At 40.1% G+C, this 19,369-nt stretch overlaps 4 non-coding genes across 4 annotated transcripts; all 4 read left to right on the forward strand.

Annotated features, from left to right (window-relative positions):
- The first annotated feature begins 1,255 nt into the window (after positions 1-1,255).
- Positions 1,256-1,328, forward strand: TRNAF-GAA (transfer RNA phenylalanine (anticodon GAA)). Its single transcript has one exon. It is a non-coding gene; the product is annotated as a tRNA-Phe (tRNA).
- An 8,973-nt stretch (positions 1,329-10,301) lies between these two features.
- Positions 10,302-10,374, forward strand: TRNAF-GAA (transfer RNA phenylalanine (anticodon GAA)). The gene has a single exon. It is a non-coding gene; the product is annotated as a tRNA-Phe (tRNA).
- Positions 10,375-16,137: 5,763 nt separating this feature from the next.
- On the forward strand, positions 16,138-16,210 carry TRNAF-GAA (transfer RNA phenylalanine (anticodon GAA)). Its single transcript has one exon. It is a non-coding gene; the product is annotated as a tRNA-Phe (tRNA).
- Positions 16,211-18,467: 2,257 nt separating this feature from the next.
- TRNAF-GAA (transfer RNA phenylalanine (anticodon GAA)) lies at positions 18,468-18,540 on the forward strand. The gene has a single exon. It is a non-coding gene; the product is annotated as a tRNA-Phe (tRNA).
- The last annotated feature ends 829 nt before the right edge of the window (positions 18,541-19,369 follow it).

Below are 19,369 nucleotides of genomic sequence, written 5' to 3' on the forward strand. Positions count from 1 at the left end.
AACACAGTTCTAACCTCAGATTGAAAATCCAGGTTCTGCATCTCTGTTCTGGGATTGTTCAAAAAAAGAGGCTGAATACTATAGCTGCTGGCAGGCCGAAATAGCTCAGTTGGGAGAGCGTTAGACTGAAGATCTAAAGGTCCCTGGTTCGATCCCGGCTTTCGGCACATTTTGAACTTCTGCTTTGCATGCCACAAAGACTATTTTGAGTCAACTCATATTGACTTTGTTTATAATGATCAAAACCTTTTATCAAGATAATCGACAATACAATTAATTCAACATATTATTTACTTTCTGTCTTTGTTTCAAACTTGCTTCCACCTCTCTTGTATTCAACTTTGCCTCCTTTATTTCCCAATTCTTCCTTTAATTGAAAGTAAAGCTTTGCCTGCATCAGCCTCCAGTCCCCCTTATACAAAACTGTTAGTAGTCAGATGACCTAGCTTGCCGACCCTCGCCATATAGGTCTGTGTGTCTGAGTATAAGTCCATTCATAGTTTAGAAACTTCTTCTAACTATCTTGGCTCCTAAAAAGGAAATTCACCCATCAGACCAATTTAGCTGCTGAATAATATTGGACAATTTAACACATAACTGCACATGCAGATAGAATGACCAGGGTCTGCATTTATCTTTAACAATTATCAAAAATACAACAGAAAGCCAAAATGGCCAGCTGGATGAAATAGCTCAGTTGGGAGAGTGTTAAATTGAAAATCTAAAAGTCCCTTGTTCAATGCTGGGTTTCGGAAAAGTCTGAGAGGTTTCTTGCTTCTCACAAAATATTTCTTGGTATCAGCTCAAGTTTTTCTTTCTTTATTTATCAAAATATTTGATCAACTGATCGACAACATGATCAATTCAACATAGAATTGTCTTTCTGTCCTCCTTCTAAATTTGCTTCCACCTCTCTTGCATTCAGCTTCGACTACAAATGTTTCCTATTTCATGCTTTTTTGTAAAGTAAACTCTTGTCTGCATCAGCTTCCACTTCTCCTTGAACACAGATTTCAGTATTCAGATGACATAGCTTACCTACTCAGGCCAAATACCTCTGTGTAATATGGTGCTAGTCCATTCAGAGTAAAAAACAAAAGCTACCTAACCTGGATCCGAAAAATGCTATTTACCTATTGCACCCGTTAACTGATGAATGATACAGGACATCTTAAAACATAGCTCTAGCATGAGGTTGAGCATCTATTTTCTTGGGAAGTTTAAAAGAAAGGATGAAGACCTAATCTACCAGCAGGCCGAAATAGCTCAGTTGGGAGAGTGTTAGACTGAAGATCTAAAGGTCCCTGGTTCAATCCCGGGTTTCGGCACAATTTCAATTTCTGTTTTTCATGTCACAAAAGCTGTTTGGAGTTAAATCAACGCTCTTCTTTATCAAAACCTTTTATCAATCTGATCAACAACACAATCAATTCAACATATTATTTACTTTCTGTCTTCCTTTCAAACTTGCTTCCACCTCTCTTGTATTCAACTATGCCTCATTTATTTGCAACTTCTTGCTTTATTTTAAAGTAAAGCTTTGCCTGCATCAGCCTCCAATTCCTCTTATACAAAACTGTCAGTAGTCAGATGACATAGCTTGTACACCCTGGCCATATAGGTCTGTGTTTCAGAGTATAAGTCAATTCAGAGTTTAGAAAAAAAAATTCTACCTACCTTGTCCCCTAAAAAGGATATTCACTCATCAGACCAAGTTACCTGCTGAATGATACTGGACACTTTAACACATAACTATAAACGAAAATAGAATGACCAGGTTCTGTATGTATCGTCTACAATTATTAATAATACATCAGGAGGCCACAGGGACTTGTTGGCTGAAATATCTCAGTTGGGAGATCGTTAGACTGAAGAGCTTAAGGTACCTGATTCAATCCTGACTTTCAGCACAGTGCGAGGGATCCTACATTCTTGCAAAATATTTCTTGAAATCAGCTCTAGTTTTTTTTTCTTTATTTCTCAAAATATTTTATCAACTGATCAACAACATGATAACTTCAACAAAAAGTTGTCTTTCTGTCCTCCTTCTAAACTTGCTTCCACCTCTCTTGCCATCAGCTTTGATGACGAATTTATCCCATTTTATACTTTTTTCAAAGTAAACTCTTGTCTGCATCAGCTTTCACTTCTCCTTGAACAAAGTTGTCAGTATTGAGATGACATAGCTTACCTACTCAGGCGACATACGTCTGTGTAATACAGTGCTGGTCCACTCAGAGTTTTAAAAGAAAAACGACCTAACATTTATCCCAAAAACGCTACTCACCCATTTCACCAGTTAGCTGCTGAACAATGCAGGACACATTAAAACACAGCTCTAACCTCAGATTGAAAATCCAGGTTCTGCATCTCTGTTCTGGGATTGTTCAAAAAAAGAGGCTGAATACTATAGCTGCTGGCAGGCCGAAATAGCTCAGTTGGGAGAGCGTTAGACTGAAGATCTAAAGGTCCCTGGTTCGATCCCGGCTTTCGGCACATTTTGAACTTCTGTTTTGCATTATTATTATTATTTATTATTATTTATTTTTATAAAGCGCATAGTCACCCGGAGGTATCCCAGCGCTAGAGAACCCTAAAACAGTCAAAACCTGAGAGCCGAGGCTGAATTTCACGGGGAGGGCGTAGGAACTAGGGAAACAGATGTGTCTTTAACAACTTCCTGAAACGCAGATATTGAGGTTCAAGACGTAGTTCACGAGGAAGAGAGTTCCAGAGACGGGCCGCTTGTACCGAGAAGCGTCTTCCTCCTAAACGGACTTTCCTAAATCTAGGGGTGCTGATGAAATTTTCTGCGTTGGAACGGAGGGATCTAGTGGCTATGTAAGGGGTGATAAAATTGCAGAGGACTGGGGGGCCTTGGTTGTGCAAAGTTTTATGCACAAGACACAGGGCTTTAAATTTGATTCTCTCCCTTATGGGGAGCCAATGAAGGGGTTTGAGAGCGGGTTTGGCCGATGATCTGGCCGGGGTGTTGGTTATAATCCGGGCAGCCGTGTTCTGGATTCTCTGCAGTTTATTCAGAGTTGCTTCCGGTGCGCCCAAATAAATCGCGTTACTATAGTCTAGTCTTGATATTATAAGACCTTGGACTAGTAATTTTTGCGATTTAGGAGGAAGAAGGGGCAGGACTTTCCTCAAGGACTTTAGAAGACCAAAGCAGGTCCCTACGACCTTCTTTGCTTGCGGGGCGAATGAGAGTTCAGAATCTATCCATACACCCAGACTTTTCACCTCAGTCTTTGGGTCTGGGGGAGGACCTAGACAGGTTGGCCACATGTCCAGGGGGAGTGAGGTTCCTTTTGGGCCAAGTAAGAGGACCTCAGTTTTTGTCCCGTTTAGTTTTAGGGCTGATCTATTCATCCAATAATGGACCTGCGTGAGGCAGTTGAAGAGATCAGCTTTCTGTTGTTTGGGGTGGGACAGAGACACCACTAATTGTGTGTCGTCGGCATAGCTGACGACACTCACTCCGAAAGGGGTGATAACCTCCTCCAATGTGGACATATAGATATTAAATAATGTGGGGCTCAGGGAGGAGCCCTGAGGCACACCACATTGGAGGGGCATTTCGGAGGATCGGGCGTTCTTCTCCCAGATCTGATATGATCGTTGTGTCAGGAAGGATGAAAGCCAGGATAAGGCTGTACCTTCTACTCCAACTCTTGCCAGTCGTTCGATAAGGAGTTGGTGGTCAACGGTATCGAACGCTGCGCTAAGGTCGAGGAGGATCACTGCCACTGATCCTCCCCCGTCCAATAGCGTTCTAGCTTCCTCTACCGCCGCCAGGAGGGCGATGTCCGTGCCCTGTCCTGGTCGGAAGCCTGTCTGGGAGTTTTTAAGTTTGTTATTGGCCTCTAGGAACTGCGAGAGTTTCCTGTTGACAAGTTTTTCCGCGATCTTACTGACTCCTGGGAGTAAGGAAATGGGCCTGTAGTTCGCCAGGTTCTCAGGATCAAGAGCAGGTTTCTTCAGTAAGGCTTTTACCACAGCCTTCTTCCAGCTCGGGGGTACAACTCCCTGTTGGAGTGAGGTATTAATCAGATGAGTGAGGGAGGGAGCGATAGAAGGGGCTACCTCCTTAAGGATCCGAAGAGGAGCAGGATCTCTGGGGGAACCGCTCTTCATGGAGTTGAGCGTCGTCCGTACTTCGTCTATTGTAACCTGGCCCCCCGTGGACAGACCAGTAGAGGATGTCGAACATGGGAGAGCAATTTCTCCCCTCGGGCTCGAGGGAGGAATTGAGTCCAGGATTAGACGGATTTTGTCCTGGAAGAAGTTGGCCAATTGTTGGCATTTCTCCTGGTCGGCTTTGGGGTCGGAAGGCGGTCCTCGTCCTTGTTCTGGAGGTTTTGAGAGCTCTTTAAGGATAGCGTATGCTTCCTTCCCGGAGCATCCCGCCTTCTCTATCCTCTCCTGAAAAAACACGCTTTTGGTTTTGCGAATAGCGGTTTTGTAAGTTAGAAGAGAAGTAGAGTAGATATTTTTATTGATTCCTGATTTATTGCGTCTCCATGAGCGTTCGGTTTTTTTACACTCTTGGCGTAGGGCTTTAAGCTCTGGCGTGTACCATGAAGCGGGGGATATCCTTTTAGGCTGTTTAAAGGTGGTGATTTTTGGAAGTGTAGCGTCAAGAGACGACGTGATCCAATCACTGAATTGTTTGTCGGCCGTATTAGAGTCAGAGGAGAGCTTGGGAATGGAGTCTGCAAGAGAAAGGGCCCATTTCTCAGGTGATAGTTTGTGCCATTGGCGGTCGGTAACCTGGGTTTTAGGGGTTAGGTGAATAGGTATGGGAGTTTCCCAGGAAAAAGGGACCAGGAAATGGTCTGTCCATGGAAGGGTCATAGGTGGGTTGGTGGTCACCGTTGCTATATTGGTGAAGATGGGATCCAATAGGTGGCCCTTCTCATGGGTGGGCTCGTTGTTCACTAGACGTACCTTTAGAGATGTTAGGTCATGTCTAATGTCCGAGGCTACTCGATCCATCGGGTCTAGGAAGTGGAGATTCAGATCCCCTAATAAAAAGAAGTTGGAGGTGGATGAAGCTAATTGGGAAATAGATTCAAATATGGAATTGCTGAAGTTGCCTGGCGCCCCAGGGGGACGATAGGTCAGAAGCCCAGCCAGGGAGAGGGCTGGAGAGATTTGGATGGAGAACTGGCCGCACTCACAGTCCTCAATGTCAGCGTTAGTCATCCTACAGATGAATTGTTCCCTGTGAATTATGGCTACCCCACCTCCTCTCCCTTTAGGTCTATTTAAAGCTTGACAGAGGTAACCTATAGGGAGGGCTGTGACAACGTCCGGGTCGGTGTAGTCAGAAAGCCATGTTTCGGTTAAAAACAACAGGTCAAGATCCTGATTCTGAATTAAGAGATTTACTTCGGTGGCGTGTTTAGGGAGGGAACGGCAGTTGAGGAGTCCTGATTTCAGGGCAGGTATGGCAGATTTAGTGGGGGGAATCGGATTGCAGAGTGGGCAGGTCGAGAAGGCCTTCTCTGCACTGAACGTGTGGTAGCAGGCCAGGATGATTTTAGGACGTAGGGCGTATAATGTGTCAGCCGTATACATCACTCGATCCTGAGGGTCACCTGGCAGAGTAACGGGGCCAAGGGCCGTCCGGGTCCGGACGGGCCCAGACGGGCTTGCCTTTGGCGCGCCTTCGGCGCGCTGACGGCGCGCCCGCTTCGCCCGTCCGCTGCGCGTCCGGTGATTACACATTTTTATGGGGCTGAGGAGGGGCGGGTGGCCGTGGCCTCAGGTAGGCGTGTCCTTGCTTCCTCGCCGTGAATGGCGGCGGGAAAGTGCTTTCCTGGGTATGATCGTTGCAGCGAAGGAGTCGCTGTTTAAGCGTGACTCTAGCCCGCTCTGACTGCTTGCCGGGTGAGTGCGCTTTTTAAAATGCAATTTTTTAGCGTGGTGACATAGAAATACACAACAGTGACAGTTTTAAAATATCGGCGGTCTCCCGGCTTCCGCCTCAGGAGTGTTCAGGGTTCTGTTTGGTTGGCGCTGCCAGTCGCGTATTTATACTGAGGGGAGTGGGCGTGGCCTCAGGTAGGCGTATCCTTGCTTCCTCGCCGAGAATGGCTGCGGGAAAGTGCTTTCCTGGGTATGATCGTTGCAGCGAAGGAGTCGCTGTTTAAGCGTGACTCTAGCCCGCTCTGACTGCTTGCCGGGTGAGTGCGCTTTTTAAAATGCAATTTTTTAGCGTGGTGACATAGAAATACACAACAGTGACAGTTTTAAAATATCGGCGGTCTCCCGGCTTCCGCCTCAGGAGTGTTCAGGGTGCATGCCACAAAGACTATTTTGAGTCAACTCATATTGACTTTGTTTATAATGATCAAAACCTTTTATCAAGATAATCGACAATACAATTAATTCAACATATTATTTACTTTCTGTCTTTCTTTCAAACTTGCTTCCACCTCTCTTGTATTCAACTTTGCTTCCTTTATTTCCCAATTCTTCCTTTAATTGAAAGTAAAGCTTTGCCTGCATCAGCCTCCAGTTCCCCTTATACAAAACTGTTAGTAGTCAGATGACCTAGCTTGCCGACCCTCGCCATATAGGTCTGTGTTTCTGAGTATAAGTCCATTCATAGTTTACAAACATCATCTAACTAACTTGGCTCCTAAAAAGGAAATTCACCCATCAGACCAATTTAGCTACTGAATAATACTGGACAATTTAACACATAACTGCACATGCAGATAGAGTGACCAGGTTCTGCATTTATCTTTAACAATTATAAAAAATACAACAGAAAGCCGAAATTGCCAGCTGGATGAAATAGCTCAGTTGGGAGAGCAGTAGACTGAAGTTCTAAAGGTCCGTAGTTCAATCCCAGGTTTAGGCACATTTTGAACTTCTGCTTTGCATGCCACAAAGACTATTTTGAGTCAACTCATATTGACTTTGTTTATAATGATCAAAACCTTTTATCAAGATAATCGACAATACAATTAATTCAACATATTATTTACTTTCTGTCTTTCTTTCAAACTTGCATCCACCTCTCTTGTATTCAACTTTACCTGCTTTATTTGCCAATTCTTCCTTTAATTGAAAGTAAAGCTTTGCCTGCATCAGCCTCGAGTTCCCCTTATACAAAACTGTTAGTAGTCAGATGACCTAGTTTGCCTACCCTCGCCATATAGGTCTGTGTGTCTGAGTATAAGTCCATTCATAGTTTACAAACATCTTCTAACTAACTTGGCTCCTAAAAAGGAAATTCACCCATCAGACCAATTTAGCTGCTGAATAATATTGGACAATTTAACACATAACTGCACATGCAGATAGAATGACCAGGGTCTGCATTTATCTTTAACAATTATCAAAAATACAACAGAAAGCCAAAATGGCCAGCTGGATGAAATAGCTCAGTTGGGAGAGTGTTAGATTGAAAATCTAAAAGTCCCTTGTTCAATGCTGGGTTTCGGAAAAGTCTGAGAGGTTTCTTGCTTCTCACAAAATATTTCTTGGTATCAGCTCAAATTTTTCTTTCTTTATTTATCAAAATATTTGATGAACTGATCGACAACATGATCAATTCAACATAGAATTGTCTTTCTGTCCTCCTTCTAAATTTGCTTCCACCTCTCTTGCATTCAGCTTCGACTACAAATGTTTCCTATTTCATGCTTTTTTGTAAAGTAAACTCTTGTCTGCATCAGCTTCCACTTCTCCTTGAACACAGATTTCAGTATTCAGATGACATAGCTTACCTACTCAGGCCAAATACCTCTGTGTAATATGGTGCTAGTCCATTCAGAGTAAAAAACAAAAGCTACCTAACCTGGATCCGAAAAATGCTATTTACCTATTGCACCCGTTAACTGATGAATGATACAGGACATCTTAAAACATAGCTCTAGCATGAGGTTGAGCATCTATTTTCTTGGGAAGTTTAAAAGAAAGGATGAAGACGTAAACTACCAGCAGGCCGAAATAGCTCAGTTGGGAGAGCTTTAGACTGAAGATCTAAAGGTCCCTGGTTCAATCCTGGGTTTCGGCACAATTTCAACTTCTGCTTTTCATGTCACAAAAGCTGTTTGGAGTTAAATCAACGCTCTTCTTTATCAAAACCTTTTATCAATCTGATCAACAACACAATCAATTCAACATATTATTTACTTTCTGTCTTCCTTTCAAACTTGCTTCCACCTCTCTTGTATTCAACTATGCCTCATTTATTTGCAACTTCTTGCTTTATTTTAAAGTAAAGCTTTGCCTGCATCAGCCTCCAATTCCCCTTATACAAAACTGTCAGTAGTCAGATGACATAGCTTGCACACCCTGGCCATATAGGTCTGTGTTTCAGAGTATAAGTCAGTTCAGAGTTTAGAAAAAAAATATTCTACCTACCTTGTCCCCTAAAAAGGATATTCACTCATCAGACCAAGTTACCTGCTGAATGATACTGGACACTTTAACACATAACTATAAACGAAAATAGAATGACCAGGTTCTGTATGTATCGTCTACAATTATTAATAATACATCAGGAGGCCACAGGGACTTGTTGGCTGAAATATCTCAGTTGGGAGATCGTTAGACTGAAGAGCTTAAGGTACCTGATTCAATCCTGACTTTCAGCACAGTGCGAGGGGATCCTACATTCTTGCAAAATATTTCTTGAAATCAGCTCTAGTTTTTTTTTCTTTATTTCTCGAAATATTTTATCAACTGATCAACAACATGATAACTTCAACAAAAAGTTGTCTTTCTGTCCTCCTTCTAAACTTGCTTCCACCTCTCTTGCCATCAGCTTTGATGACGAATTTATCCCATTTTATACTTTTTTCAAAGTAAACTCTTGTCTGCATCAGCTTTCACTTCTCCTTGAACAAAGTTGTCAGTATTGTGATGACATAGCTTACCTACTCAGGCGACATACGTCTGTGTAATACAGTGCTGGTCCACTCAGAGTTTTAAAAGAAAAACGACCTAACATTTATCCCAAAAACGCTACTCACCCATTTCACCAGTTAGCTGCTGAACAATGCAGGACACATTAAAACACAGCTCTAACCTCAGATTGAAAATCCAGGTTCTGCATCTCTGTTCTGGGATTGTTCACAAAAAGAGGCTGAATACTATAGCTGCTGGCAGGCCGAAATAGCTCAGTTGGGAGAGCGTTAGACTGAACATCTAAAGGTCCCTGTTTCGATCCCGGGTTTAGGCACATTTTGAACTTCTGCTTTGCATGCCACAAAGACTATTTTGAGTCAACTCATATTGACTTTGTTTATAATGATCAAAACCTTTTATCAAGCTGATCGATAAGACAACCATTTCAACATATTTTTTACATTCTGTCTTTCTGTCAAACTTGCTTCCACCTCTCTTGTATTCAACTTTACCTGCTTTATTTGCCAATTCTTCTTTTAATTGAAAGTAAAGCTTTGCCTGCATCAGCCTCGAGTTCACCTTATACAAAACTGTTAGTAGTCAGATGACCTAGTTTGCCTACCCTCGCCATATAGGTTTGTGTGTCTGAGTATAAGTCCATTCATAGTTTACAAACATCTTCTAACTAACTTGGCTCCTAAAAAGGAAATTCACCCATCAGACCAATTTAGCTGCTGAATAATATTGGACAATTTAACACATAACTGCACATGCAGATAGAATGACCAGGGTCTGCATTTATCTTTAACAATTATCAAAAATACAACAGAAAGCCAAAATGGCCAGCTGGATGAAATAGCTCAGTTGGGAGAGTGTTAGATTGAAAATCTAAAAGTCCCTTGTTCAATGCTGGGTTTCGGAAAAGTCTGAGAGGTTTCTTGCTTCTCACAAAATATTTCCTGGTATCAGCTCAAGTTTTTCTTTCTTTATTTATCAAAATATTTGATCAACTGATCGACAACATGATCAATTCAACATAGAATTGTCTTTCTGTCCTCCTTCTAAATTTGCTTCCACCTCTCTTGCATTCAGCTTCGACTACAAATGTTTCCTATTTCATGCTTTTTTCTAAAGTAAACTCTTGTCTGCATCAGCTTCCACTTCTCCTTGAACACAGATTTCAGTATTCAGATGACATAGCTTACCTACTCAGGCCAAATACCTCTGTGTAATATGGTGCTAGTCCATTCAGAGTAAAAAACAAAAGCTACCTAGCCTGGATCCGAATATGCTATTTACCTATTGCACCCGTTAACTGATGAATGATACAGGACATCTTAAAACATAGCTCTAGCATGAGGTTGAGCATCTATTTTCTTGTGAAGTTTAAAAGAAAGGATGAAGACCCAAACTACCAGCAGGCCGAAATAGCTCAGTTGGGAGAGCGTTAGACTGAAGATCTAAAGGTCCCTGGTTCAATCCCGGGTTTCGGCACAATTTCAATTTCTGCTTTTCATGTCACAAAAGCTGTTTGGAGTTAAATCAACGCTCTGCTTTATCAAAACCTTTTATCAATCTGATCAACAACACAATCAATTCAACATATTATTTACTTTCTGTCTTCCTTTCAAACTTGCTTCCACCTCTCTTGTATTCAACTATGCCTCATTTATTTGCAACTTCTTGCTTTATTTTAAAGTAAAGCTTTGCCTGCATCAGCCTCCAATTCCCCTTATACAAAACTGTCAGTAGTCAGATGACATAGCTTGTACACCCTGGCCATATAGGTCTGTGTTTCAGAGTATAAGTCAATTCAGAGTTTAGAAAAAAAAATTCTACCTACCTTGTCCCCTAAAAAGGATATTCACTCATCAGACCATGTTACCTGCTGAATGATACTGGACACTTTAACACATAACTATAAACGAAAATAGAATGACCAGGTTCTGTATGTATCGTCTACAATTATTAATAATACATCAGGAGGCCACAGGGACTTGTTGGCTGAAATATCTCAGTTGGGAGATCGTTAGACTGAAGAGCTTAAGGTACCTGATTCAATCCTGACTTTCAGCACAGTGCGAGGGGATCCTACATTCTTGCAAAATATTTCTTGAAATCAGCTCTAGTTTTTTTTTCTTTATTTCTCAAAATATGTTATCAACTGATCAACAACATGATAACTTCAACAAAAAGTTGTCTTTCTGTCCTCCTTCTAAACTTGCTTCCACCTCTCTTGCCATCAGCTTTGATGACGAATTTATCCCATTTTATACTTTTTTCAAAGTAAACTCTTGTCTGCATCATCTTTCACTTCTCCTTGAACAAAGTTGTCAGTATTGAGATGACATAGCTTACCTACTCAGGCGACATACGTCTGTGTAATACAGTGCTGGTCCACTCAGAGTTTTAAAAGAAAAACGACCTAACATTTATCCCAAAAACGCTACTCACCCATTTCACCAGTTAGCTGCTGAACAATGCAGGACACATTAAAACACAGCTCTAACCTCAGATTGAAAATCCAGGTTCTGCATCTCTGTTCTGGGATTGTTCAAAAAAAGAGGCTGAATACTATAGCTGCTGGCAGGCCGAAAAAGCTCAGTTGGGAGAGCGTTAGACTGAAGATCTAAAGGTCCCTGGTTCGATCCCGGCTTTCGGCACATTTTGAACTTCTGCTTTGCATGCCACAAAGACTATTTTGAGTCAACTCATATTGACTTTGTTTATAATGATCAAAACCTTTTATCAAGATAATCGACAATACAATTAATTCAACATATTATTTACTTTCTGTCTTTCTTTCAAACTTGCTTCCACCTCTCTTGTATTCAACTTTGCCTCCTTTATTTCCCAATTCTTCCTTTAATTGAAAGTAAAGCTTTGCCTGCATCAGCCTCCAGTTCCCCTTATACAAAACTGTTAGTAGTCAGATGACCTAGCTTGCCGACCCTCGCCATATAGGTCTGTGTTTCTGAGTATAAGTCCATTCATAGTTTACAAACATCATCTAACTAACTTGGCTCCTAAAAAGGAAATTCACCCATCAGACCAATTTAGCTACTGAATAATACTGGACAATTTAACACATAACTGCACATGCATATAGAGTGACCAGGTTCTGCATTTATCTTTAACAATTATAAAAAATACAACATAAAGCCAAAATTGACAGCTGGATGAAATAGCTCAGTTGGGAGAGCAGTAGACTGAAGTTCTAAAGGTCCCTGGTTCAATACCGGGTTTAGGCACAATTTGAACTTCTGCTTTGCATGCCACAAATGCTATTTGGAGTCAACTCATATTGACGTTGTTTATAATGATCAAAAGCTTTTATCAAGCTGATCGATAAGACAACCATTTCAACATATTTTTTACATTCTGTCTTTCTGTCAAACTTGCTTCCACCTCTCTTGTATTCAACTTTACCTGCTTTATTTGCCAATTCTTCCTTTAATTGAAAGTAAAGCTTTGCCTGCATCAGCCTCGAGTTCCCCTTATACAAAACTGTTAGTTGTCAGATGACCTAGTTTGCCTACCCTCGCCATATAGGTCTGTGTGTCTGAGTATAAGTCCATTCATAGTTTACAAACATCTTCTAACTAACTTGGCTCCTAAAAAGGAAATTCACCCATCAGACCAATTTAGCTGCTGAATAATATTGGACAATTTAACACATAACTGCACATGCAGATAGAATGACCAGGGTCTGCATTTATCTTTAACAATTATCAAAAATACAACAGAAAGCCAAAATATCCAGCTGGATGAAATAGCTCAGTTGGGAGAGTGTTAGATTGAAAATCTAAAAGTCTCTTGTTCAATGCTGGGTTTCGGAAAAGTCTGAGAGGTTTCTTGCTTCTCACAAAATATTTCTTGGTATCAGCTCAAGTTTTTCTTTCTTTATTTATCAAACTATTTGATCAACTGATCGACAACATGATCAATTCAACATAGAATTGTCTTTCTGTCCTCCTTCTAAATTTGCTTCCACCTCTCTTGCATTCAGCTTCGACTACAAATGTTTCCTATTTCATGCTTTTTTGTAAAGTAAACTCTTGTCTGCATCAGCTTCCACTTCTCCTTGAACACAGATTTCAATATTCAGATGACATAGCTTACCTACTCAGGCCAAATACCTCTGTGTAATATGGTGCTAGTCCATTCAGAGTAAAAAACAAAAGCTACCTAACCTGGATCCGAATATGCTATTTACCTATTGCACCCGTTAACTGATGAATGATACAGGACATCTTAAAACATAGCTCTAGCATGAGGTTGAGCATCTATTTTCTTGGGAAGTTTAAAAGAAAGGATGAAGACGCAAACTACCAGCAGGCCGAAATAGCTCAGTTGGGAGAGCGTTAGACTGAAGATCTAAAGGTCCCTGGTTCAATCCTGGGTTTCGGCACAATTTCAACTTCTGCTTTTCATGTCACAAAAGCTGTTTGGAGTTAAATCAACGCTCTTCTTTATCAAAACCTTTTATCAATCTGATCAACAACACAATCAATTCAACATATTATTTACTTTCTGTCTTCCTTTCAAACTTGCTTCCACCTCTCTTGTATTCAACTATGCCTCATTTATTTGCAACTTCTTGCTTTATTTTAAAGTAAAGCTTTGCCTGCATCAGCCTCCAATTCCCCTTATACAAAACTGTCAGTAGTCAGATGACATAGCTTGCACACCCTGGCCATATAGGTCTGTGTTTCAGAGTATAAGTCAATTCAGAGTTTAGAAAAAAAATATTCTACCTACCTTGTCCCCTAAAAAGGATATTCACTCATCAGACCAAGTTACCTGCTGAATGATACTGTACACTTTAACACATAACTATAAACGAAAATAGAATGACCAGGTTCTGTATGTATCGTCTACAATTATTAATAATACATCAGGAGGCCACAGGGACTTGTTGGCTGAAATATCTCAGTTGGGAGATCGTTAGACTGAAGAGCTTAAGGTACCTGATTCAATCCTGACTTTCAGCACAGTGCGCGGGGATCCTACATTCTTGCAAAATATTTCTTGAAATCAGCTCTAGTTTTTTTTTCTTTATTTCTCAAAATATTTTATCAACTGATCAACAACATGATAACTTCAACAAAAAGTTGTCTTTCTGTCCTCCTTCTAAACTTGCTTCCACCTCTCTTGCCATCAGCTTTGATGACGAATTTATCCCATTTTATACTTTTTTCAAAGTAAACTCTTGTCTGCATCAGCTTTCACTTCTCCTTGAACAAAGTTGTCAGTATTGTGATGACATAGCTTACCTACTCAGGCGACATACATCTGTGTAATACAGTGCTGGTCCACTCAGAGTTTTAAAAGAAAAACGACCTAACATTTATCCCAAAAATGCTACTCACCCATTTCACCAGTTAGCTGCTGAACAATGCAGGACACATTAAAACACAGCTCTAACCTCAGATTGAAAATCCAGGTTCTGCATCTCTGTTCTGGGATTGTTCAAAAAAAGAGGCTGAATACTGTAGCTGCTGGCAGGCCGAAATAGCTCAGTTGGGAGAGCGTTAGACTGAACATCTAAAGGTCCCTGGTTCGATCCTGGGTTTCGGCACATTTTGAACTTCTGCTTTGCATGCCACAAAGACTATTTTGAGTCAACTCATATTGACTTTGTTTATAATGATCAAAACCTTTTATCAAGCTAATCGACAATACAATTAATTCAACATATTATTTACTTTCTGTCTTTCTTTCAAACTTGCTTCCACCTCTCTTGTATTCAACTTTGCCTCCTTTATTTCCCAAGTCTTCCTTTAATTGAAAGTAAAGCTTTGCCTGCATCAGCCTCCAGTTCCCCTTATACAAAACTGTTAGTAGTCAGATGACCTAGCTTGCCGACCCTCGCCATATAGGTCTGTGTTTCTGAGTATAAGTCCATTCATAGTTTACAAACATCATCTAACTAACTTGGCTCCTAAAAAGGAAATTCACCCATCAGACCAATTTAGCTACTGAATAATACTGGACAATTTAACACATAACTGCACATGCAGATAGAGTGACCAGGTTCTGCATTTATCTTTAACAATTATAAAAAATACAACAGAAAGCTGAAATTGCCAGCTGGATGAAATAGCTCAGTTGGGAGAGCAGTAGACTGAAGATCTAAAGGTCCCTGGTTCAATCCCGGGTTTAGGCACATTTTGAACTTCTGCTTTGCATGCCACAAATGCTATTTGGAGTCAACTCATATTGACGTTGTATATAATGATCAAAAACTTTTATCAAGCTGATCGATAAGACAACCATTTCAACATATTTTTTACATTCTGTCTTTCTGTCAAACTTGCTTCCACCTCTCTTGTATTCAACTTTACCTGCTTTATTTGCCAATTCTTCCTTTAATTGAAAGTAAAGCTTTGCCTGCATCAGCCTCGAGTTCCCCTTATACAAAACGGTTAGTAGTCAGATGAACTAGTTTGCCTACCCTCGCCATATAGGTCTGTGTGTCTGAGTATAAGTCCATTCATAGTTTACAAACATCTTCTAACTAACTTGGCTCCTAAAAAGGAAATTCACCCATCAGACCAATTTAGCTGCTGAATAATATTGGACAATTTAACACATAACTGCACATGCAGATAGAATGACCAGGGTCTGCATTTATCTTTAACAATTATCAAAAATACAACAGAAAGCCAAAATGGCCAGCTGGATGAAATAGCTCAGTTGGGAGAGTGTTAGATTGAAAATCTAAAAGTCCCTTGTTCAATGCTGGGTTTCGGAAAAGTCTGAGAGGTTTCTTGCTTCTCACAAAATATTTCTTGGTATCAGCTCAAGTTTTTCTTTCTTTATTTATCAAAATATTTGATCAACTGATCGACAACATGATCAATTCAACATAGAATTGTCTTTCTGTCCTCCTTCTAAATTTGCTTCCACCTCTCTTGCATTCAGCTTCGACTACAAATGTTTCCTATTTCATGCTTTTTTGTAAAGTAAACTCTTGTCTGCATCAGCTTCCACTTCTCCTTGAACACAGATTTCAGTATTCAGATGACATAGCTTACCTACTCAGGCCAAATACCTCTGTGTAATATGGTGCTAGTCCATTCAGAGTAAAAAACAAAAGCTACCTAACCTGGATCCGAAAAATGCTATTTACCTATTGCACCCGTTAACTGATGAATGATACAGGACATCTTAAAACATAGCACTAGCATGAGGTTGAACATCTATTTTCTTGGGAAGTTTAAAAGAAAGGATGAAGACGCAAACTACCAGCAGGCCGAAATAGCTCAGTTGGGAGAGTGTTAGACTGAAGATCTAAAGGTCCCTGGTTCAATCCCGGGTTTCGGCACAATTTCAATTTCTGCTTTTCATGTCACAAAAGCTGTTTGGAGTTAAATCAACGCTCTGCTTTATCAAAACCTTTTATCAATCTGATCAACAACACAATCAATTCAACATATTATTTACTTTCTGTCTTCCTTTCAAACTTGCTTCCACCTCTCTTGTATTCAACTATGCCTCATTTATTTGCAACTTCTTGCTTTATTTTAAAGTAAAGCTTTGCCTGCATCAGCCTCCAATTCCCCTTATACAAAACTGTCAGTAGTCAGATGACATAGCTTGTACACCCTGGCCATATAGGTCTGTGTTTCAGAGTATAAGTCAATTCAGAGTTTAGAAAAAAAAATTCTACCTACCTTGTCCCCTAAAAAGGATATTCACTCATCAGACCAAGTTACCTGCTGAATGATACTGGACACTTTAACACATAACTATAAACGAAAATAGAATGACCAGGTTCTGTATGTATCGTCTACAATTATTAATAATACATCAGGAGGCCACAGGGACTTGTTGGCTGAAATATCTCAGTTGGGAGATCGTTAGACTGAAGAGCTTAAGGTACCTGATTCAATCCTGACTTTCAGCACAGTGCGAGGGGATCCTACATTCTTGCAAAATATTTCTTGAAATCAGCTCTAGTTTTTTTTTCTTTATTTCTCAAAATATTTTATCAACTGATCAACAACATGATAACTTCAACAAAAAGTTGTCTTTCTGTCCTCCTTCTAAACTTGCTTCCACCTCTCTTGCCATCAGCTTTGATGACAAATTTATCCCATTTTATACTTTTTTCAAAGTAAACTCTTGTCTTCATCAGCTTTCACTTCTCCTTGAACAAAGTTGTCAGTATTGAGATGACATAGCTTACCTACTCAGGCGACATACGTCTGTGTAATACAGTGCTGGTCCACTCAGAGTTTTAAAAGAAAAACGACCTAACATTTATCCCAAAAACGCTACTCACCCATTTCACCAGTTAGCTGCTGAACAATGCAGGACACATTAAAACACAGCTCTAACCTCAGATTGAAAATCCAGGTTCTGCATCTCTGTTCTGGGATTGTTCAAAAAAAGAGGCTGAATACTATAGCTGCTGGCAGGCCGAAATAGCTCAGTTGGGAGAGCGTTAGACTGAAGATCTAAAGGTTCCTGGATCGATCCCGGCTTTCGGCACATTTTGAACTTCTGCTTTGCATGCCACAAAGACTATTTTGAGTCAACTCATATTGACTTTGTTTATAATGATCAAAACCTTTTATCAAGATAATCGACAATACAATTAATTCAACATATTATTTACTTTCTGTCTTTCTTTCAAACTTGCTTCCACCTCTCTTGTATTCAACTTTGCCTCCTTTATTGCCCAATTCTTCCTTTAATTGAAAGTAAAGCTTTGCCTGCATCAGCCTCCAGTTCCCCTTATACAAAACTGTTAGTAGTCAGATGACCTAGCTTGCCGACCCTCGCCATATAGGTCTGTGTGTCTGAGTATAAGTCCGTTCATAGTTTACAAACATCTTCTAACTAACTTGGCTCCTAAAAAGGAAATTCACCCATCAGACCAATTTAGCTGCTGAATAATATTGGACAATTTAACACATAACTGCACATGCAGATAGAATGACCAGGGTCTGCATTTATCTTTAACAATTATCAAAAATACAACAGAAAGCCAAAATGGCCAGCTGGATGAAATAGCTCAGTTGGGAGAGTGTTAAATTGAAAATCTAAAAGTCCCTTGTTCAATGCTGGGTTTCGGAAAAGTCTGAGAGGTTTCTTGCTTCTCACAAAATATTTCTTGGTATCAGCTCAAGTTTTTCTTTCTTTATTTATGAAAATATTTGAACAACTGATCGACAACATGATCAATTCAACATAGAATTGTCTTTCTGTCCTCCTTCTAAATTTGCTTCCACCTCTCTTGCATTCAGCTTCGACTACAAATGTTTCCTATTTCATGCTTTTTTGTAAAGTAAACTCTTGTCTGCATCAGCTTCCACTTCTCCTTGAACACAGATTTCAGTATTCAGATGACATAGCTTACCTACTCAGGCCAAATACCTCTGTGTAATATAGTGCTAGTCCATTCAGAGTAAAAAACAAAAGCTACCTAACCTGGATCCGAAAAATGCTATTTACCTATTGCACCCGTTAACTGATGAATGATACAGGACATCTTAAAACATAGCTCTAGCATGAGGTTGAGCATCTATTTTCTTGGGAAGTTTAAAAGAAAGGATGAAGACCTAAACTACCAGCAGGCCGAAATAGCTCAGTTGGGAGAGTGTTAGACTGAAGATCTAAAGGTCCCTGGTTCAATCCCGGGTTTCGGCACAATTTCAATTTCTGCTTTTCATGTCACAAAAGCTGTTTGGAGTTAAATCAACGCTCTTCTTTATCAAAACCTTTTATCAATCTGATCAACAACACAATCAATTCAACATATTATTTACTTTCTGTCTTCCTTTCAAACTTGCTTCCACCTCTCTTGTATTCAACTATGCCTCATTTATTTGCAACTTCTTGCTTTATTTTAAAGTAAAGCTTTGCCTGCATCAGCCTCCAATTCCCCTTATACAAAACTGTCAGTAGTCAGATGACATAGCTTGTACACCCTGGCCATATAGGTCTGTGTTTCAGAGTATAAGTCAATTCAGAGTTTAGAAAAAAAATTCTACCTACCTTGTCCCCTAAAAAGGATATTCACTCATCAGACCAAGTTACCTGCTGAATGATACTGGACACTTTAACACATAACTATAAACGAAAATAGAATGACCAGGTTCTGTATGTATCGTCTACAATTATTAATAATACATCAGGAGGCCACAGGGACTTGTTGGCTGAAATATCTCAGTTGGGAGATCGTTAGACTGAAGAGCTTAAGGTACCTGATTCAATCCTGACTTTCAGCACAGTGCGAGGGATCCTACATTCTTGCAAAATATTTCTTGAAATCAGCTCTAGTTTTTTTTTCTTTATTTCTCAAAATATTTTATCAACTGATCAACAACATGATAACTTCAACAAAAAGTTGTCTTTCTGTCCTCCTTCTAAACTTGCTTCCACCTCTCTTGCCATCAGCTTTGATGACGAATTTATCCCATTTTATACTTTTTTCAAAGTAAACTCTTGTCTGCATCAGCTTTCACTTCTCCTTGAA

This window comes from Triturus cristatus, chromosome 8 (genome assembly GCF_964204655.1).
Source record: "Triturus cristatus chromosome 8, aTriCri1.1, whole genome shotgun sequence".
NCBI classification, from domain to species: domain Eukaryota; kingdom Metazoa; phylum Chordata; class Amphibia; order Caudata; family Salamandridae; genus Triturus; species Triturus cristatus.